At 37.8% G+C, this 20,230-nt stretch overlaps 1 protein-coding gene across 2 annotated transcripts in view; it reads right to left on the bottom strand.

The window, feature by feature from the left end:
- The window catches only part of LOC137246273 (uncharacterized), a 71,894-nt gene that overhangs the window by 50,963 nt on the left and 701 nt on the right, over positions 1-20,230 (bottom strand). The window contains exon 2 of one of the 2 annotated variants that reach the window (XM_067777391.1): positions 19,827-20,005. The gene's annotated coding sequence lies outside the window, so the exon portion shown is untranslated. Of the gene's footprint in view, positions 1-19,826; positions 20,022-20,230 lie in introns of those variants that run through there. The other variant, XM_067777385.1, reaches the window with a different exon arrangement.

The following is a 20,230-nucleotide window of genomic DNA, read 5'->3' as shown; positions in this document are numbered from 1 at the left end:
TAATTTTTTAAAATAACATGATCAAAAACTCTAACTGTTAATAACTAACGTAAAAAACATTTTTTGCAAAAATATTTTTGGGAGATCGTCTTTACCTCCAAACCGATTAAAAACCGTATTAATCAATGAAAACTGAGAAATTTTTAAAGTGAAATTTCGACCCAGGAACGACCTGTGTTTCTGTGAAAATTTAAGCTTAAAGTAAAATTAAAATTTATCCAGCCATATTAGCTCATAAAATTAGTAACATAGTTCTATGATGTGGCCATTTGATACAAATTCTAAGTTGTAACCTCATTATTTCAAGAAAGGAATTCGTTCAGACGGTATACAAAGTTTGTTATAATTGTCTCTGGCATTAAATTAAGAATCAAACTTGGCTCGACGTGGATGTAATTAAATATATGCATATATATGTACATGTGTGCATTCTTTCAACACTGTTTATCTTTTCCATTTCTTTTATAAATACTCCCTAATACCGCCAAATTTGTCATTCACCATAAGCAGAGACTCAGCCAAACAACCAACATTGGAGTTTCTCGCTTGAAAAGAGCAGACGGATACAAGAACAACTGTTTGCCGATTTATTAATCAGGCAAACATGCAGTAATTTAAAGCGACATGGACAACAGATCTCACGTTCAGGACGATTTTCATTTCCTTGCTCCAACCACTGACACCTGTAATACATACACATACAAATGTTCGTGTTGGCAGTTGCTCATTACGTATACGACACGTTGTACTGAATAATATTTGCAAGCGGCCAACACAACCGACATACGTTCACAGTTCAGGTGACTTTGCTCAGTTTGGTAGGTTAGAATGTGTTATGTACCACTAATTAAGCGCGCAAAATTGTTGGTTATAGCAATGTTCAAATCCCCTCTTCACCCAACGATTTTTGTGACCCACTATTGAAAGTGAAGTGGATTTCTGTCTATGAACTGTGTTAGCGAATTTTTTAAATATTACATCATGTATTTATTTTTATGTTACGTTAGGCTAAAGAAGGCTTTACCGGCTTTAACTGTAGCACTAACATAATTCGAACGAGGGAAAGCATATGGCAACAACTTTATTTGCGCCACATACGGCTCCATATCAAAGGGGAGCAATTGTGGCACAATAAAAGCTGAATACAGTATTTGCAGTGTTAAAAAAGAAACATGTGTAAACCTGTTGCAATTTACATTAAATAAAAAAATTAATAAAAGTAAGGCGTGATAACCTCCGAAGAGATTTTAGGCCGAGCTTCTCTTCCAATTTGCGTCGTGCTCCTTATAAATTGATGGGACCTACTTGTTTTATGCCGACTCTGAACGGCATGTGCAAAGGCAGATGAGTTTTCGTTGTGAGCTTTTTATGACAGAAGTACACTCTGAGTGCTTGCTAAATAACTGCCGAGGGCCTACCCCGCTGATTGATGTTGCTTTGTCCAGGGCGTGAACCCAGGATCTTCGATGTGCTAGGCGGAGCACGCTACCATCACACTACAGCGGTCGAAATTTACATTATTTACTGTTTTTGTAAATGCGCTTACATTTCTATGTATGTATATGTGTGCTTGTTAATACAAAGCCGCTTAGACATCCGCTATTAGAAACGTGTTGATAGACTTGCAGACTATCATCCTTATTTTCAATATTTCTTCGCAATCATTGCGGCGGGTATTACTTTTCAAACTGAGCTTTAATAATCAAAATTGTGTGCACAATATCGAGCACCTTGTTTCGTGAATAATACACAGAAGAGTGAGGAAGACGAAGGTGGAAGAAAGAAATAGTAAAGGGGAAACACATTTGTAGCGTATTAAATTTTTGAATTTTAAAGATAAATTAGTATGGAGTTTTGGAAAGAAAAATTTATTTAGAAACTGATGAGGGAGATATGAGGGGATCTCATTTCCTCGCAGAAGGTTAGAATGAGGTAGTAATTGAGTGAGAAGAAAAAAAGAGCAGAGGAAAAGGAAAGGTCGAAAGGAATGGAAAAGGGAAGACGGAAGTAAGGAGCATGGCTGTGGAAGGGATAATGTGAACGTCGAAAGAAGGTGGGCGGATGGGTTGGGATGCGTTGGAACAGGAGTTAAAAACGAAGAGAGTTAGGGGAAATAGGGGGAGGTGAAGAAATAATAGGACTATGGGCGGAATGTATGCACGAGGCAGGGGAAAGAGAGGAGGGGAAAAGAAAAGACCGAAAACAAGTCGATGAGAAGAACAAACAAGAGTAAGCGAAGGAAAAAGCAAGAAGGATTAGAAGAAAAACTAAAGTTTAAGGCGAATTTAAAGAGAAAGAGAACGGGAGAATGACAAAGCAAGGAAAAAACCTAAAAGCTTGGATGAGAGGAAAGAACCGAGAGGGGCAGATGGAAAAAAGGCAGAGAGCGATAGACGAAAGGGGAAATAAGTTTAAAAACAAGAAGAGGAACAGCGAGTGTAGAGCGCGTAAGAGTTCAGATAAGAAGAACAGGAGAACGCAGATATAAGGAAATATTTATATACAACGGTTAAAATTACTTTGGGTTAGAGTAAGCCTCAGGAAAGAGATGGAGGTCCTGCAAGTAATATTGGAAAGAAAGTGGAAAAAAAAATTTACCATAACAAAAACATGGTGCCTTTTTGATTGAAAAAAAAAAAAAACACAAAAGTAAATAGCATACATCCACAGCTGAGTGTTACATGAAACTATCTCGTCGTCAGTTCAATAACACCCTATCTCAGAAAACCCCGCAGAAAGTAAAAAGTCAAATTGTTCGAAACAAATTTAATCAAAACAAGTAAGGAAGGTTAAGTTCGGGTGTAACCGAACATTACATACTCAGTTGAGAGCTATGGTGACAACATAAGGGAAAAAAACCATGTAGGAAAATGAAACGAGGGAAACCCTGGAATGTGTTTGTATGACATGTGTATCAAATGAAAGGCATTAAAGAGTATTTTATGAGGGAGTGGGCCATAGTTCTATAGGTGGACGCCATTTAGGGATATAGCCATATAGGTGGATCAGGGTTGACTCTAGAATGCGTTTGTACGATATGGGTATCAAATTAAAGGCATTAATGAGAGTTTTAAAGGGGAGTGGTGGTAGTTGTATATGTGAAGGCGTTTTCCAGATATCGACCAAAATGTGGACCAGGATGACCCAGAACATTATCTGTTGGATACCGCTAATTTATTTATATATGTAATACCTGCCAAGATTTTTAGGGCTTTTGATTTCGCCCTGCAGAACTTTTTCATTTTCTTGTACTTAATATGGTAGGTGTCACACCCATTTTATAAAGTTTTTTCTAAAGTTATATTTCGCGTCAATAAAACAATCCAATTACCTTACCAGGTTTCATCCCTTTTTTTGTATTTGGTATAGAATTATGGCATTTTTTTCATTTTTCGTAATTTTTGATATCGAAAAAGTGGGAGTGGTCATAGTCGGATTTCGTTCATTTTTCATACCAAGATAAAGTGAGTTCAAGTAAGCACGTGAACTAAGTTCATTAAAGATATGTCGATTTTGATCAAGTTATCGTGTTAACGGCCATGCGGAAGGACAGACGGACGACTGTGTATAAAAACTGGGCGTGGCATCAACCGATTCCGCTCATTTTCACAGAAAACAGTTAACGTCATAAAATCTATGCCCCTACCAAATTTCAACAGGATTGGTTAATTTTTGTTCGACTTATGGCGTTAAAAGTATCCTAGACAAATTAAATGAAAAAGGGCGGAGCCATGCCCATTTTGAAATTTTCTTTTATTTTTGTATTTTGTTGCACCACATCATTACTGGAGTTGAATGTTGACATAATTTACTTATATACTGTAAAGATATTAAATTTTTTGTTAAAATTTTACTTTAAAAAATTTTTTTTTAAAGTGGGCGTGGTCCTTCTCCGATTTTGCTAATTTTTATTAAGCGTACATATAGTAATAGGGTTAACGTTCCTGCCAAATTTCATCATGATATCTTCAGCGACTGCCGAATTACAGCTTGCAAAAGTTTTAAATTACCTTCTTTTAAAAGTGGGCGGTGCCACGCCCATTGTCCAAAATTTTACTAATTTTCTATTCTGCGTCATAAGTTCAACTCATCTACCAAGTTTCGTCGCTTTATCTGTCTTTTGTAACGAATTATCGCACTTTTTCGGTTTTTCGAAATTTTCGATATCGAAAAAGTGGGCGTGGTTATAGTCCGATATCGTTCATTTTAAATAGCGATCTGAGATGAGTGCTCAGAAACCTACATACCAAATTTCGGCTAGATACCTAAAAATTTACTCAAGTTATCGTGTTAAAGGACGGACGGACGGACGGGCGGACATGGCTCAATCAAATTTTTTTTCGATCCTGATTATTTTGATATATGGAAGTCTATATCTATCTCTATTCCTTTATATATGTACAACCAACCGTTATCCAATCAAACTTAATATACTCTGTGAGCTCTGCTCAACTGAGTATAAAAATTTAACAGAAGCCACTTTAATATTTTAAAGGAACTCTCAGTGCATATTTGCTTTGGTCTCAAACATGTTACCAATAATCTCTACGACTCTATTAAGTAAATGGCAGTAGAAATAAAATTTGAGTATAAAATCAAAATAAAATAAATAAAGTCGAAGCAACAAGAGAATGATAGCAAAATGACTAAATAAAAAAGGAAAGGAAACATAACGCAAATAGCTAAGAACCTCATTTCCATATTGATGGTCGTTTTGGCATTTTGTTTACAGACTCCAAATAGCTGCTATTGCGAATGTCAGAACCAGTGGGAGTATTGAAGTTTTTGTCCGTTTCAACACTTTGCTCATATCTTTTCTACAAACCAGTTTTCAGTAATGCCAATAAACTTTTTCACACAGTCAATCGAATTTTGTTGGTTTTGCTTTTCTACGACATTATTTGTTGGGGTTGTCCTGTTGCAAGCAGCGTTTGATTCCCCAACAATAAACTTTTCCGAATTAAAACGATAAAGAAAAATAGTTTCGCCATATTGTGTGAATGTTTTTCAGAGCAGAAAAATATTAAAGGATGAGTAAGAAAAGAAAATACTTTTGATTTGGCCTTTTTTTGTTGCCACTTATTAGCCGCAAGGAATATTATCCTTATGAGAATTGCGCTTAATTTATTTGCTTATTATGCCAAACAAAATTTCATAAGAAAAATATTAAAAATAAAATGTAATCGCGAAAATGAACACAAACTTGTTGGAAATGGGAAATTATAGCAAGAGATATTTTCTGGCGATTTAAAGAATAAAAGGATACAACAAACTGTAATAAATTAACATATGCGAATATATTTTTGTTGAATATTTGTGACATATTTTATGGAGTTATTGAGCCATCTGATTGTTATGAGCTTAGCATTTTGATCAACTTGCCTTTGATTTATTGAACTGATCTGCTATAAGTCAGCAAAAAAAGGCGAACAACTTTACACAAACATTTATCTCCCCCGAATAATGACCCTCTAAATACTCATAGAACGCAATATTAATAGATAAAGCAAAAGCGTTGAGTTTAAACCAAAATTTCGTTTTATATAAGTTCGCTTTACACAATATTGGACTCACAAATATCTCATTCTTTCAAACCCTTCCTCTCCTTCTACGCGGTTACCGCTAAAGTCTTTTTTGTACATAGACCTACAAGAAGAACATTATTAAACTTTCTACATAATCAGCGTATCTGACACAAACAAGTCCTTTGAGCATTTCCATGTCGGATGTATGTGAGTAAAAGTGCTCAACTAACGCCATCGGAGACCTTTGAAAAGTTGGTTGTAAGCTATTTTCATATACACAAACAAATGCATTGACTCTTAATGTTAAGATTTTACTTTTGTTGTTTGTGGTCACCGCAAGGCAGGGAGCCTCACTCCATCTACCCCCATCTAACACACTCACACATAAATGTACGTGCGGGCATAAGGGATTTTAAATTGAATTCGTATAAGTATTAAATACTTGTGTTATTTACAGGCTTTCCTTCATAGTCTCTTTACACGGTCTGCTTGTAATCTTTTAAATTAGAAATAACTTTGTATACCAGTGAGCGCTTGTCATATTATTTTCGAATATTGTAGCAATGTGGCGTTTCAAAGTTGGGGGTACAAAACGAAATATGAGGTCCACCACAAATATGACAAAGATAAGTGCATTTTATGGCCTAGATAATTGTGGATGGAGGGTGTTGACGGTATGTTGGTGCTTTGCCTGGTCGCATTGGTGGATCCTCCAGGGACAGTTTACGGCAGAGATGATCGCCATTTTAAATGAGAAGAGCGAGGAGTCACCGGTTGCACGGTGGCAGGACTCTGTTGGGCGATCCGTTGGATAAGGGGAGGTGCACCATAAAGCAACAACGACAACTACAGCTCACGCATCGGTCTGTGGTCGGGGTAACGGCTGACGGGAAGCGGTCGGACGGCCATATGTCGGCATTTGGTCCTCCTAATGGTGGCATTACACAATATTTTCTTTACTTTCAATACTTTGGTTTTAACTTCAGTTTATTTATTTTGCTTCTACCATAAAATATTCAAATATCTCTTTAGGGTGCTAACTGGTATATCAAAACGGGCCGACAATCTGCTAGGTATTCAGCTCGAAGTAAATACTTAAGTCAGACGAATTCTCATTCTCACTTTGCGTGGAGAAATAATTTATTTCCTGTCCTTTATTTTTTTTGCTGCTAATATATTTTTACATTTTTAAATCATTTTTTTGTTGGAACTCGAATTAAACCAATTTCAAAGGGAAAGTTAAACGAAATGTTTTACCAAATATTTGTGTATTTCTGTGCGTGTGACAGTTCAATAACGTCCTTAATTGTCTTGTTGTACTGCCATAAATTCATTCTAGTGTTAAGTGGTTTAAGCTTAAGCCCATGTTGTGTTTTCAATTATCTTGGAATTCTTGTTATAATATGTACATAAGGACATTTTTTTATGTGCCATTAATCAAGAAGAAAAAAATAATTCAAATTAATGTTCTTAGACAGAAGGATCTTCAGGCACAAATTTAGTAAGTTTATTAAAATTAAATTTTTTAGGTATAAAAGAATCATCAAAAAATTTAAGAGAAAGTGGGTCCTAAAACTTCAAACTTATAGCTCGTAAATATGAAAGACGCTTCCCAAGGCAGTCGGTTCTATGTACCGGAGCGACTCGGGATTTTTCCCGACCAAGGACTGTCATTTCAGTATAACCCCATTTAATTTGTTGCGTCCCTCCCACAAATTGTCATCCCAGCAGCTCCTTGCAGCGGGACTGCTCCATATTCTCTTTTTAGGACGGTCATACTCTGTTCATTGTGTCTCGTTTAAGGGATGGTTGCATCGGACAGGTTGTTCTGGGCTTGATCCCAAAACCCGACGTCCACGTAACTTTTATAAATCTTTTGTGGCTTCTTGCTGTTCACGTCCAAGGGCGTCCAGTAGTCTATGCCTTAGCGCCCCCTTGGGCGGTGCCACTTTCCTAGACGGTAACCCCCCGACGGATTTCATTGCGCCATGTTGCCAGGTCGCAAACCCCAATCTACCGTGTACCCCAATGCTTGCCCAAGGACGCCCAGTCCCAGGGCCACAACAGCAGTTGCGTCCTGGCCTTCCTCAACCCAGGCGTAGTCACCCGTCACTTACTCCCAGAGTGGCGACGTCTCCCCCTATGCACTTCAGAATTCTGTAGTTAAACTGTAATGGACTAACTGGGAAGATCACGGAGATCGTCGATTTCATGAAGCGGCACAACATCCGCATTGCTGCGATTCAAGAGACTAAACTCACAGCAAGATTTGCACTGCAAACTTGTTCTGGGTACAATGTCCACAGAAAAGATCGCATGAGCGGAAATGGAGGCGCCCTCGCGTTTATCATACACCACTCTGTGCAATATCATATATTTGATCCTAGAAATCATCAACATCAACATCCCTCCTGCCACCTGTTGCCCCAGTGGATACCGCCCTAATATTAGCGCCTTACTCACTGACAACAATCGCATTATCTTAGGCGACTTTAATGCCCATCACGATCTATGGAATTGAAACTTGCGGGCCGACAGTTGAGGTGAGATGTTGGCGGATCAAATAGAAGAAACGACGTTCTGCACAATAAACGGAGACGCCTCCACACGTATGGTAGGAAGCTGTCACAGTTCGCCGGATATCTCAATAGTGAGCGCAGAACTCGTAAACTGCGTCAACTGGCAGCCGATGGTAACATTGGAATCCGACCACCTGCCAATACTTATTACGCTCGAGCGTGCCGCCGAATTCATCGTCACAGAAAAAGGCACTTTCATAAACTTTAAAAAAAGGAAAGTGGGACGAATACAAATCTTTCACAGACAACCTCTTTTCTGCCCTCCCTATCCCGACTGATGCCCACCAAGGGGAGCGTGCTTTCCACAAGGTCATTGAGTCCGCCTCGGTACGTTTCATTCCCGCCGGGAGAATTCCCGAAATTCGGCCCCACTTCCCGGAGGAGGCCGCAAATTTAGCGAGAGAACGTGACCTTATAAGACAGCTCGACCCAGGCGACCCCCAAAATAAGGCATATAAACCAACGCATCAGATTGCTTGTGGATGAACACAAGCGGGCGAAATGGGAGGAGCACCTAAGAGGTTGTAATCTCTCTGCCTGTGTGGGTAAACTTTGGTCCACCGATAAAGTGCTGTCGGATTCAAAAAAATGCGCGAACGTTTTCTGCCGTCAATATGTAATGCATTCTACGGTCGACAAAGATAGACAGAGGGCTAACAGACACAAACATAAACATAAATTCAGCGCGTAACCAATTACCATCACCGCCAGAAAGGTTGAAGATGCCATTGGTCACGCTAAACCATCCAAAGCAGTGGGCCCAGACGGCATAGCCATGCCGATGCTTAAAAGCCTAGGGAAAGAGGGTTTCAAATACTTAGCACATGTCTTCAACCTGTCTCTTTCCACCTTTGTCATACCCGAAAAATGGAAAATGGCCAAGGTGGTCCCGCTACTAGAGCCTGGGAAACCAGCTAACATAGGAGAATCGTATCGTCCGATATTTCTCATATCGCCAGTAGCAAAGACGCTTGAAGCCATTTTGTTCCCCTACTTCCAAGCAAATTTGCAGCTAGCCCGTCAGCAGCATGGCTTCAGAAAACCCCATAGCACCACCACCGCGCTAAATGCCATTAGCACCCAGATAAATTGCGGTTCAAAAACCCCCACCATAGGACAGTACTCGTAGCGCTAGACCTATCAAAAGCTTTTGATACTGTCAACCATGGCTCGTTACTGCAAGACCTGGAAGGGTCTACCCCATGTCTTAAAAGGTTGACCGCAAATTATCTGGGTGGTCGGCATGCATCGGTGCAATTTAGAAACAAAACATCAAAACCAAGAAGAATTAAACAAGTGGTGCCACAGGGTGATGTCCTACCCCACTTTTGTTTAATTTCTACATATCTAAGCTACCTTCACCACCAGAAGGAGTCACTATCGGTTCATACGCCGATGACTATACAATAATGGCCACAGGCCCAGGCGCACCGATCGATGAGCTCTGCAACAGAATAAACGACTACCTCCCTGATCTCTCCAGTTTTTTCGCCTCGCGAAACCTGACATTATCACCGACTAAATCTTCCGCGACCTTATTTACAACATGGACGCCCCAAATGTCGACCATTTTGAACATCCATGTCGATGGCACTACGCTACCGACTGTCCTACACCCCAAAATCTTGGGTGTGACGTTTGATCAGGATCTACATTTTGGTGAGCACGCAGCCGCAATTGTTCCGATAATTCAGAGCCGTAACAAAATCCTCAAATCCCTCGCTGGCAGTACTTGGGGAAAAGATAAAGAAACGCTCATTACTACATACAAAGCAATTGGCCAGCCCTTTACGTGCAACGCGTCCCACATATGGTCGCCAAGCCTAAAAATTACCCACTGGACGAAGCTACAGGCCTGCCAAAATACTGCTCTCAGAATCGCCACGGGCTGTCTTCTTATGTCCACAGAACACCATCTACATAATGAGACGAGAATACTCCCCATCAGGGAGAGAAATGAGAATACCCAGAAACCTGGGTATCCACACAGATATCTGATTGTTGAGCCAACACCGCCTAGGGGCTTAAGGAGTCATCTCCGTAAGCATTTTGAGGAAATACGGCACCTGAGAACCCAGCCGTATGAAGCAAACAAACACAAGCATGTCCTTGGTGAACTCCACAAACAGGCGTCGGACATTTATGCCGGGAATTGCCCGGTGAATCCAGTACTGAAAGAAAAGTACCCAAAACTTGTGGAAGAAGAACGCTTACTCCCCAGGGAAACGCGTGTCACTCTTGCTCAACTTCGTTCTGGATACTGTAACAGGTTAAACTCTTACCTATCCAGAATCAACCCCGACATACAAACTGTATGCCCCGCTTGCAATGTGTCCCCACATGACACCAACCATCTCTTTAATTGTAATGTGGAACCAACGCCTCTAACACCCCTTTCCTTATGGTCCACCCCTGTTGAAATGGCAAGTTTCCTTGGACTCCCGTTAGAGGATATTGATGACAATTTGTGATCGGTCGCGGCCATTATGGGGGGCGAAGCACTGCTACAACAACAACAACAACATGAAAGACTAATTTGAAACAATTAGGACAGATTAACCTTGCAGACTGCAAAGTTCTTCTGATCAAAGGAATCAAGGATGAAGGCCAGAGGAGATTCAAAGGATTGATAAGCGCAATACAAAGCTTTATAGCTTTAAAGCTTCCGCAACCCAATTATCAACCTCACCTACGCGAGGGGAATCCTGTTACAAATATGAGTGTATCATACACATATTTAGCAGACGAGGCTCTGGCGACTCCAACTTCCTCATGGAACTAGGCGGTGGTCATATCGATCCCGAGATGGTCGGGCTAGTACCTTAATGGTGCTTATTTCCCGGAATGTACCGGATCTATATCCGGCAAAGGACCATCAACATCGATAACACTCATGCTAAGCCATGTTACAGGGAGTAATAATTTAGCATCTACGCTCCAAGGAAGAAATGTGCACACCTTATTTTGCCGAAATAGGATCCATTATGGATATGAATTGCTACAGAGGCAGTGAGGCTGCTTTTAAAAACGCATAAGGCGCCGAACAACTAGTGACAATATTTATTTGCTCATTTAGTTAGTCTAAGGACCGTTTTATCATGTGAACTTAAACGTTTGTTTGCCCTGTAAACACAAGTTTTCTTCACAAAGAATTCCTTTATCGGACGGAAAAACCTTTAAGTTGGCATGAAAAACGGCCATTAGTCTTTTAAAAGTAGGTTTTATACTGTCTGTCACTTTTTTCATGTCTTTCTAATGAATCGCTTCATATTCAAAAAGGGTAGTACCTTTAACACAAACAGTTTACCATGGCTACATGTTTTTACATAAAGTAGACTTTTATAATGTTCGACTAGAACAAAAGATTATATTGCGCCGGCTCTGTAGTCCAGAATGATAGGCGCTACAAGGGAGCAAACGAGGTCACAACGCAACCGTTGATCTAAATATTGATGCCAATTTGGAGAACCAAGGAAGATACATTTTTCCTGCACTTGCTTCTCCCAAGTCAGTTAAGGTCTCCCCTTTACTCCGCTTCCCCTTACTCCGCTTCGTATGAAATACTCTCTATAGCGAAGCGTCCTCGTCCATTTGAATAACTTGACCTTGGGTGCGAAACTTTGGAGCTATTATTCGCTACAGTTCATCATAATACCTACTTTGATTCTCGTGATTGGCAATGCGGACACGGCCGTAAATATTCCTTTTCTCTCGAACACTCCATTGAATAGTTCCCGAGACTGTCGGGCCTGTACCTCAATGGTGCTTGTTACAGATACGTAGCGGATATATATCCGGCAAAGGACCATCGGCATTGATAGTATTTCCAAAAACCTTCGGGGAGTGTCTTTCTTGCTGCAATAACAACAATAACAGAGATTCAACCGGTGTATTTCAACCGGAGTTTTTTGTTGTCCAGGAGGCACGTAAAGTATTAATGGATACAAGTAGCACCATCAACAGGGTACCCATCTGAGGTTAATTAAAGCATGGGACGAGAGTGGCAATATGCAACTTCCTGAACATATCACTAAAGAGCTCTAGTTAGGACAAGAACTATACATATATTAATGCAAAATGCACTTACAAATATGTATTAAATAACTTCTTAAAACAATTCGTTAGCTGAATCTTTCGATCGAAGCCATTGGCAGACTGCATCCTTATGGTTCAAGTCTTTCAACCCGAGTAAAATGATTCACCTCACACGCAATATTTTGCCAACATTCAGCATACATATCACTGATGTTTTTTAAAAATCAATGCGAAAATAATTTCTTTGTAACAGCAATCTCTTTATTTATTACGTATACGCCCTGGGGTACCAGATGCCCGTAGAGAAAATTGGGCTAAAAACGAGAAAGCGAGAAAAAAATGTTCAAGCTGATGTTTTTTGTCGTTTCTATTTAATTTTTCTCGTGCTGCATGAAGAAAACAAGAAAGAAAAAAAGCCATCAGCAAATTATCAATTCTTCCTAGCAGTCAAGCAGAGCGTTGCGTTTTGCTTCTTTCTGTATTTTTTTTTTTTTTTTTGTACTCAGTTCTAATTGACATAAACATTTTTCCAAATAAAATAAATAAATAATAGCTTGATATTCTTGCTAAAAATATATTAACAAGTGGTTTTTTATGCAACAATAAAAAGTTATTTGTATTATTATATGGCTTAATTTGAAAAAATTGTTTTTAAAGATTTTTATTTGCAAGTAAATATGTTACAAAAAACAAAAAAAAAAAAAACAAATTGAGTAATGCAATTATTTTATATTAATACCGTTAGCAAGGCCTCATTTTGAGTTTTTCCTATTTTGTTTCGAATGATGTTAGTTTTATCTTTTCTTTAAGAAGCACTTACACATTCACCATTTATACAAGAAGCTAATGACTTTTTTACTTTGCCTTTTCCGCTTTTCCGCACTTTACATACTTTGGCATTGTGCCTCTTGCTAATTCTCCCTGAGTGTCATTAGAGCGAGTTTTTAAACAACTTGAAGGAATTCTTGAGTTTCGGATAATTATGTCGCTTCACAGCCTCGTTTTTGCCTGCCAACGCCAGCCAAGTCTCATAGTTTTGCACACATAATTTATTAAAATTATCTTGTTATGTATAATAATTACGAATTGCTGGAAATTATGATGGAACCATTAAAGTCTCATAAGTGGGCATAATATTTCATACATTTTATAGTTAAATAGTTTTCTTGTTCAGTTTTATTCACGCTACAGTGGTGCTGTTTTGGAAGAATCACATTTTGGCTTCCAAAAATAGTCTTGCATACATATCGATTATAAATGTAGTTATGTTTGTACAAATACATGCAAGCATGAAAACAATTTGTGCGACATATTTATTATTTATTATTGCAATGAGTGTAAAATTAATTGCAAAATGTACTCAGCTTCTAGGATATTTTTTCTGTCTATTGACCCATAATAAACAGTTATGCTAATTACAGTTTGCCTAGGCAACAGTGTGCTATTTATTAATGTACATACATATATCTATAAATGCATGCAAACATATGAAGAAAATTATGAATATGTTTTTATAAGGTTATAGCATCCATGCTCGCTCTTAACCCTAATTGCGCAATCGCTGTTTAGATATTCTTTTTCAGCATCAGGCTAAATAAGTCGCGCGATATGGAGTCGCCTTGTCGGAAACCTCTTTTGGTCATAAAGTACCCAGGGAGCTCCTTCTAATCTTGTGCAGCTGATGCTATTTGTGAAGGTTATTTGATGATCTTGTTAATTGATGCCATCCCAGAAATTTAACGGAGAATTATTTTCAATCCATACAATTTTAAAACTTTTGTGTAAAATGATTAAAAGGATGTTGTCTCCAGCGTTCGGAAGTTTTATAAAAAAATGTATCCACGAACTTGTTCAACTTTTGGGCGCTTCTCGACATTGTGCATACCCTCCGAAGCATTTTTGTAGAAACAGAGATATAGGGGGAGTGGGGGCTACGCGCCTCTGGCACACAATTTTTTTGCCTTTAAAAACGAATACAACACAAGAGCAAACCAAAACAGTTATACAGCACAAGCAGAAATAAAAGATTCTGAAATATTTTTGTGTTGCTTTGACATTGACGTTGCGTTTCCTGTGGATGTAGAAAATGGCAAGCAAGACGTAAAATTCAAATTCGAATTCACCAGCAATACGTATAGATATAAATACTGGCAGACCCGGCAGACGTTGTTCTGCTCTAAGTTTAGCCCATCTTCATACATTTTAATAAGCTTTTTCCATCTAACTCTTTTTCCACCAATCTATAATATTAAAACGAAATGCAAATATTCGGTGCTTTTCAAATTCGGCTTAAAAATTGCACATGGAACAACTAAAGACTTAGTACATCTAAAATGTCTTAGTACCTCTAAATCGCGGGCCCCTCGGAAACCCCGGGCCCGGGGGTAATCCCCCATCCCCCGTCTCATAGGGCCTGGGGATGAGCTATACTTGATATCATTCGCTATAATATTTTTTAGTGATAAGCACGTTGTTTAATTAAACACCAACCAATTACACGGAAGTATATTCCACCTGAAAATATGAGTGCCGGTGCGTATACGTAACATTTTATTATTACGTGTAAACATATGAAAAATTTTACAGTAAAATAATATTGCGGCTATAAACTGAGATATAACCTATCCTATATTTCAAGTTAGATCAAACTACATACAGGGTGAAAAACAAATACAAAATCGGTTCAGTAGTTTATGAGTCCATCGCGGACAAACAATGTGACACGTGATTTTTATATATAAAGATGTCACACGCAAACTTTTCAACTCCTTTTTTGAATGCAAAGTTTGACCGATTTCGGTGAAATATGTACCCAGCTGTAGGAAATGGGGTTTTCAGTACATAGAGGGTATGTAGTTTCGTTATGTTAGGAGGCATGGAGAATAGTGTATGATCTATTGTACCAGTGGGAAAAACTGGGAATCTTGTAAAAGGGGGTGTGATACCTTCAATAAATTTTTTTTTTTTTTCCTTTTCATATTTCTCCTAAGCATATCTGCCAATTTTATTAATGTCAAAGTTTTACCGAAAAGTGGGATATGTTGAAAAAGGTGGTGTGGCATCTTCCCATACAAATTCAAATTTTCACAAGTATTTATTCGTTACCTCGCAATCTTTATCGCTGTATTTCGCTGGATGTTAAAAAAGTGGGAAGTATTGCACAAGAAAGTAAATTTTAGGAATTGTATACCATCCGTTATAGTTCGAATCGCTCAACTTTTGAATAAATAACTCAAATATTTAGTATAGCAAAATGCCCTTAGACGGCCGCCGTGGTGTGATGGTAGCGTGCGCCACCTAGCACACCGAAGATCCTGGGCTCACGGTCTGGGCAAAGCAACATCAAAATTTGAGAAAAAAAAATTTTTTTTTTTTTTCAATTAGAAGAAACCTTCTATATGCGGGGTCGTCCCCCGGCAGTTATTTGGCATGCACTCCGAGTGTATTTCTGCCATGAAAAGCTGCCTGTGAAAACTCATCTGCCTTGCAGATGCCGTCAGAGTCGGCATAAAACAAATAGGTCCCGTCCCGCCAATTTTTAGGAAAAATTAAAAAGCAAATTGATAGATAAGATCATTGATAGATAAGCTTGGCCTAAAATCTCTTGGGAAGATATCGCGCCTTACATTTATTATTTTTATAATTTGCCCTCTATTTGATTACAACACTCGCGTACTACACTCATAGCGTGTTAAGATCAAACTGATTCATTATTCCTCAGCTGGCGCTCGTTCGCATTTGGTCTAAACTTTTCACGAACAGCTACTTATTTATTTTTCCTTTATGTTTCTGGGACTCACTTTTGTCTTCTAGTTATAACCATGCGTGGGTACGTGTGAGTAATAAATTTTAATCATAGGTAATGACTACATGTCTGTATGTGAAATAATCTCTTCGCTCTTAGCTTCATTGTTCGCATGTATGTGTGGTTGCTAACTTTGCTGTTGTTGTGCCTTTATTTACTAGCAGCATAGTGACGTATAGAACTGCTAATATCTGTGATACCAAATATATTCCAACTTTATTTAAGTTAAGCCTATTTCATTGAGCTAAATTGCCGATTTCAACGAAATCGTAGGGTGAAAATTTTGTAAAAAGAGCTGAAATATCAAAAACAATACATCGCTAAAAATTAGCCACGCCTGGGAAGTGAAGCTTGGATTGGAGCAACACAACATAAACACCGTGTTGTATAGAAGATAAGAATTTATGAGAAAGGATATGCGGCCCATTTCAAAGAAAAAGAGAAATATGATTATCCCATGTCTAGAAATGGATTGGTTCACCTTTCAACCGCGGGCGATAGCGAGTTGTGTAAACTAGCGACTGCCTTTATTTAAGCTGTTTCACTTCAATTAAATTACGGATCTACATATCTCTAGTTTTCCAACAAGAAGATTTAATATTTGATAATAAGAAATACTATGCTATAATAATTTTTTTTTTTTTTCAGAAAATATGAAATATGGCATTACTCGTGAAATTTGATGACATAACATTACTTAAGCTCGTGCTAATTGTTTAATTTTTGTGCAATTTGAAATATATCCGATAGAACAAATATTTAACTTGACTGCATCTGGTCTACAAATATATATTTTTAAAATATCTTTATACTCAGCGTGCTTTGCACACAGCTTATATTAACTTTGATTGGATAACGGTTGGTTGTACAGGTATAAAGGAATCGGGATAGATATAGACTTCCATATATCAAAATCATCAGTATCGAAAAAAAAATTGATTGAGCCATGTCCGTCCGTCCGTTTGTCCGTCTCTCCGTTAACACGATAACTTGAGTAAATATTGAGATATCTTCACACGAGCTTATCTGGACCTAGAATAGATTGGTATTGAAAATTAGCGAAATCGGAAGATAACCACGCCCACTTTTTATATATATAACATTTTGGAAAACACCAAAAACCTTATTATTTACTAAATAATACACCTAGAAAGTTGAAATTTGACGCGTGGACTGATATTTGAAAAAATTTTATAATGGGCGTGGCACCGCCCACTCGTGATAAAATCAATTTTACAAATATATAAATAATTATAAATTAAAAATCGTTAAACCTATCGTAACAAAATTCGGCAGAGAGGTTGCCTTTACTATAAGGAATGCTCTGAAGAAAAATTAACGAAATCGGTTAAGGACCACGCCCACTTTTATATAAAAGTTTTTAAAAAGGTCGTGGACGAAGTGGATTTATAACAGTAAATAGGACAAACTTAGGCGTGGCGGCGGTGCCTTTATGACTGAGCAATTTTCTGTTTCGGAAGCCATAACTCGATGAAAAATTTATATATCGTAATAAAATTGTGTACAAATATTTTCCTTATAGCAGAAAATATTTCTAGTAAAAATGGACCGAATCGGCTAAAGACCACGGCAACTTAGATATAAAACAAATTTAAAAGGGTCGCAGACTTGAATAATTAGCTATAACTTAGCAAAAAATAGTTTTGAATCAATGATATTTCATTTATCAACTTTTATTGTAAGACGAAATGGGGAGACATTTTTTTTAACTGGCGGTGGCACGTGTTATGTAGAAAAGTAATTTATCTGAAATGAAATGTAAAACTAAAGTTCACGCTGAGTATATAATGTACAGTTACACCCGAACTTAGACACCTTTACTTGTTAGCTTTGGCCTAGAGGTAGGATATATTTAAAGGCTAAAATTTCAAAAGCCGATTATATAAGAAACAAGTAAGGAAGGCTAAGTTCGGGTGTAACCGAACATTACATACTCAGTTGAGAGCTATGGAGACAAAGTAAGGGAAAATCACCATGTAGGAAAATGAACCTAGGGTAACCCTGGAATGTGTTTGTATGACATGTGTATCAAATGGAAGGTATTAACGAGTATTTTAAGAGGGAGTGGGCCATAGTTCTATAGGTGGACGCCATTTAGGGATATCGTCATAAAGGTGGACCAGGGCTGACTCTAGAATTTGTTTGTACGATATGGGTATCAAATTAAAGGTATTAATGAGGGTTTTAAAAAGGGCGTGGGCCTTAGTTCTATATGTGAACGCCTTTTCGAGATATCGCCATAAAGGTGGATCAGGGGTGACTCTATAATGTGTTTGTACAATATGGGTGTCAAATTAAAGGTATTAATAAGAATTTTAAAAGGGAGTGGTGGTAGTTGTATATGTGAAGACGTTTTCGAGATTTCGACCAAAATGTGGACCAGGGTGACCCAGAATATCATCTGTCGGGTACCGCTAATTTATTTATATATGTAATACCACGAACAGTATTCCTTCTATGATTCCAAGGGCTTTTGATTTCGCCCTGTAGAACTTTTTCATTTTCTTCTATTTAACATGGTAGGTGTCACAACCATTTTACAAAGTTTTTTTCTAAAGTTATATTTTGCGTCAATAAACTAATCCAAATACCATGTTTCATCCCTTTTTTCGTATTTGGTATAGAATTATGGCATTTTTTCGTTTTTCGTAATTTTCGATATCGAAAAAGTGGGCGCGGTCATGTCCGATTTCGGCCATTTTTTATACCAATACAAAGTGAGTTCAGATAAGTACCTGAACTGAGTTTAGTAAAGATATATCGATTTTTTCTCAAGTTATCGTGTTAACGGCCGAGCGGAAGGACAGACGGTCGACTGTGTATAAAAAATGGGCGTAGCTTCAACCGATTTCGCCCTTTTTCACAGAAATAAGTTACCGTACCAGAATCTAAGCCCCTATCACAAGGATTGGGAAATTTTTGTTCGACTTAGGGCATTAAAAGTATCCTAGACAAATTAAATGAAAAAGGGCGGAGCCACGCCCATTTTGAAATTTTCTTTTATTTTGCATTTTGTTGCACCATATCATTACTGGAGTTGAATGTTGACATAATTTACTTGTATACTGATACTGTAAAGATATTAACTTTTTTTTTTAATTTGACTTAAAAAAATTTTTTTTTTAAAAGTGGGCGTGGTCGTTCTCCGATTTTACAAATTTTTATTAAGCATACATATAGTAATAGGAGTAACGTTCCTGCCAAATTTCAACATGATATCTTCAACGACTGCCAAATTATAGCTTGAAAAACTTCTAAATTACCTTATTTTAAAAGTGGGCGGTGCCACGCCCATTGTACAAAATTTTACAAGTTTTCTATTCCGCGTCATAAGTTCAACTCACCTACCAAATTTCATCGCTTTATCCGTCTTTGGTAATGAATTATCGCCTTTTTCCATTTTTCGAAATTTTCGATATCAAAAAAGTGGGCGTGTTATAGTCCGATATCGTTCATTTTAAACAGCGATCTGAGATGAGTGCCCAGGAACCGACATACCAAATTTCATCAAGATACTTCAAAATTTACTGAAGTTATCGTGTTAACGGACGGACGGACGGACGGACGGACATGTCTCATTCAAATTTTTTTTCGATACTGATGATACTTTGATATATGGAAGTCTATATCTATCTCGATTCCTTTATACCTGTACAACCAACCGTTATCCAATCAAAGTTAATATACTCTGTGAGCTCTGCTCAACTGAATATAAAAAATGTTTCGGTGCAATATTTAAATAAACAGATAAATAGTACAGTTAAAACTAAAATCTTTTGATGAAGACTTCAAACCACGTATTTCCCGAAATGAACAGATCACATCAAATGCATCACATCAAATAACATCAGATATACTCACCAAATTTAGCGGATGCTTGTGGGATTGAAGCAAATTGATGACGCAAAAACTCATCTGCTAATCGATAGGCTTAGAAAAGTATTTGTGAGAAGCATTCGTTGAAACACTTGTGTTTTTAAATAAGCTTCTAACTGCTGTTTTGCTTCAATTAAAAATTTGATCTTGCTTATGTTTCTTTCCTTATGAGAGATCAAGTCAAAATATTATAAAATTTAATTTTTATAATTAAAGCTAAGAAATTTGCTTTCTCACAAATTTAAAATTAACATTTGTGAGTTTATAAGTTATAAAAAAAAAAACATGTCCCGCACTTTTGCGTATAGCAATTAAACATTTAGCAAATCTGATTCTTAGTTGCATCATAAGGGAACACATCAGAGAGCAAGATTTTTGGAAGCGCTTCG

The sequence above is a fragment of the Eurosta solidaginis genome, chromosome 1, assembly GCF_040869045.1.
Source record: "Eurosta solidaginis isolate ZX-2024a chromosome 1, ASM4086904v1, whole genome shotgun sequence".
NCBI lineage: Eukaryota > Metazoa > Arthropoda > Insecta > Diptera > Tephritidae > Eurosta > Eurosta solidaginis.
Note: the sequence above shows the minus strand (reverse complement) of the source record. Positions and strands in the feature narration are given on the sequence as shown.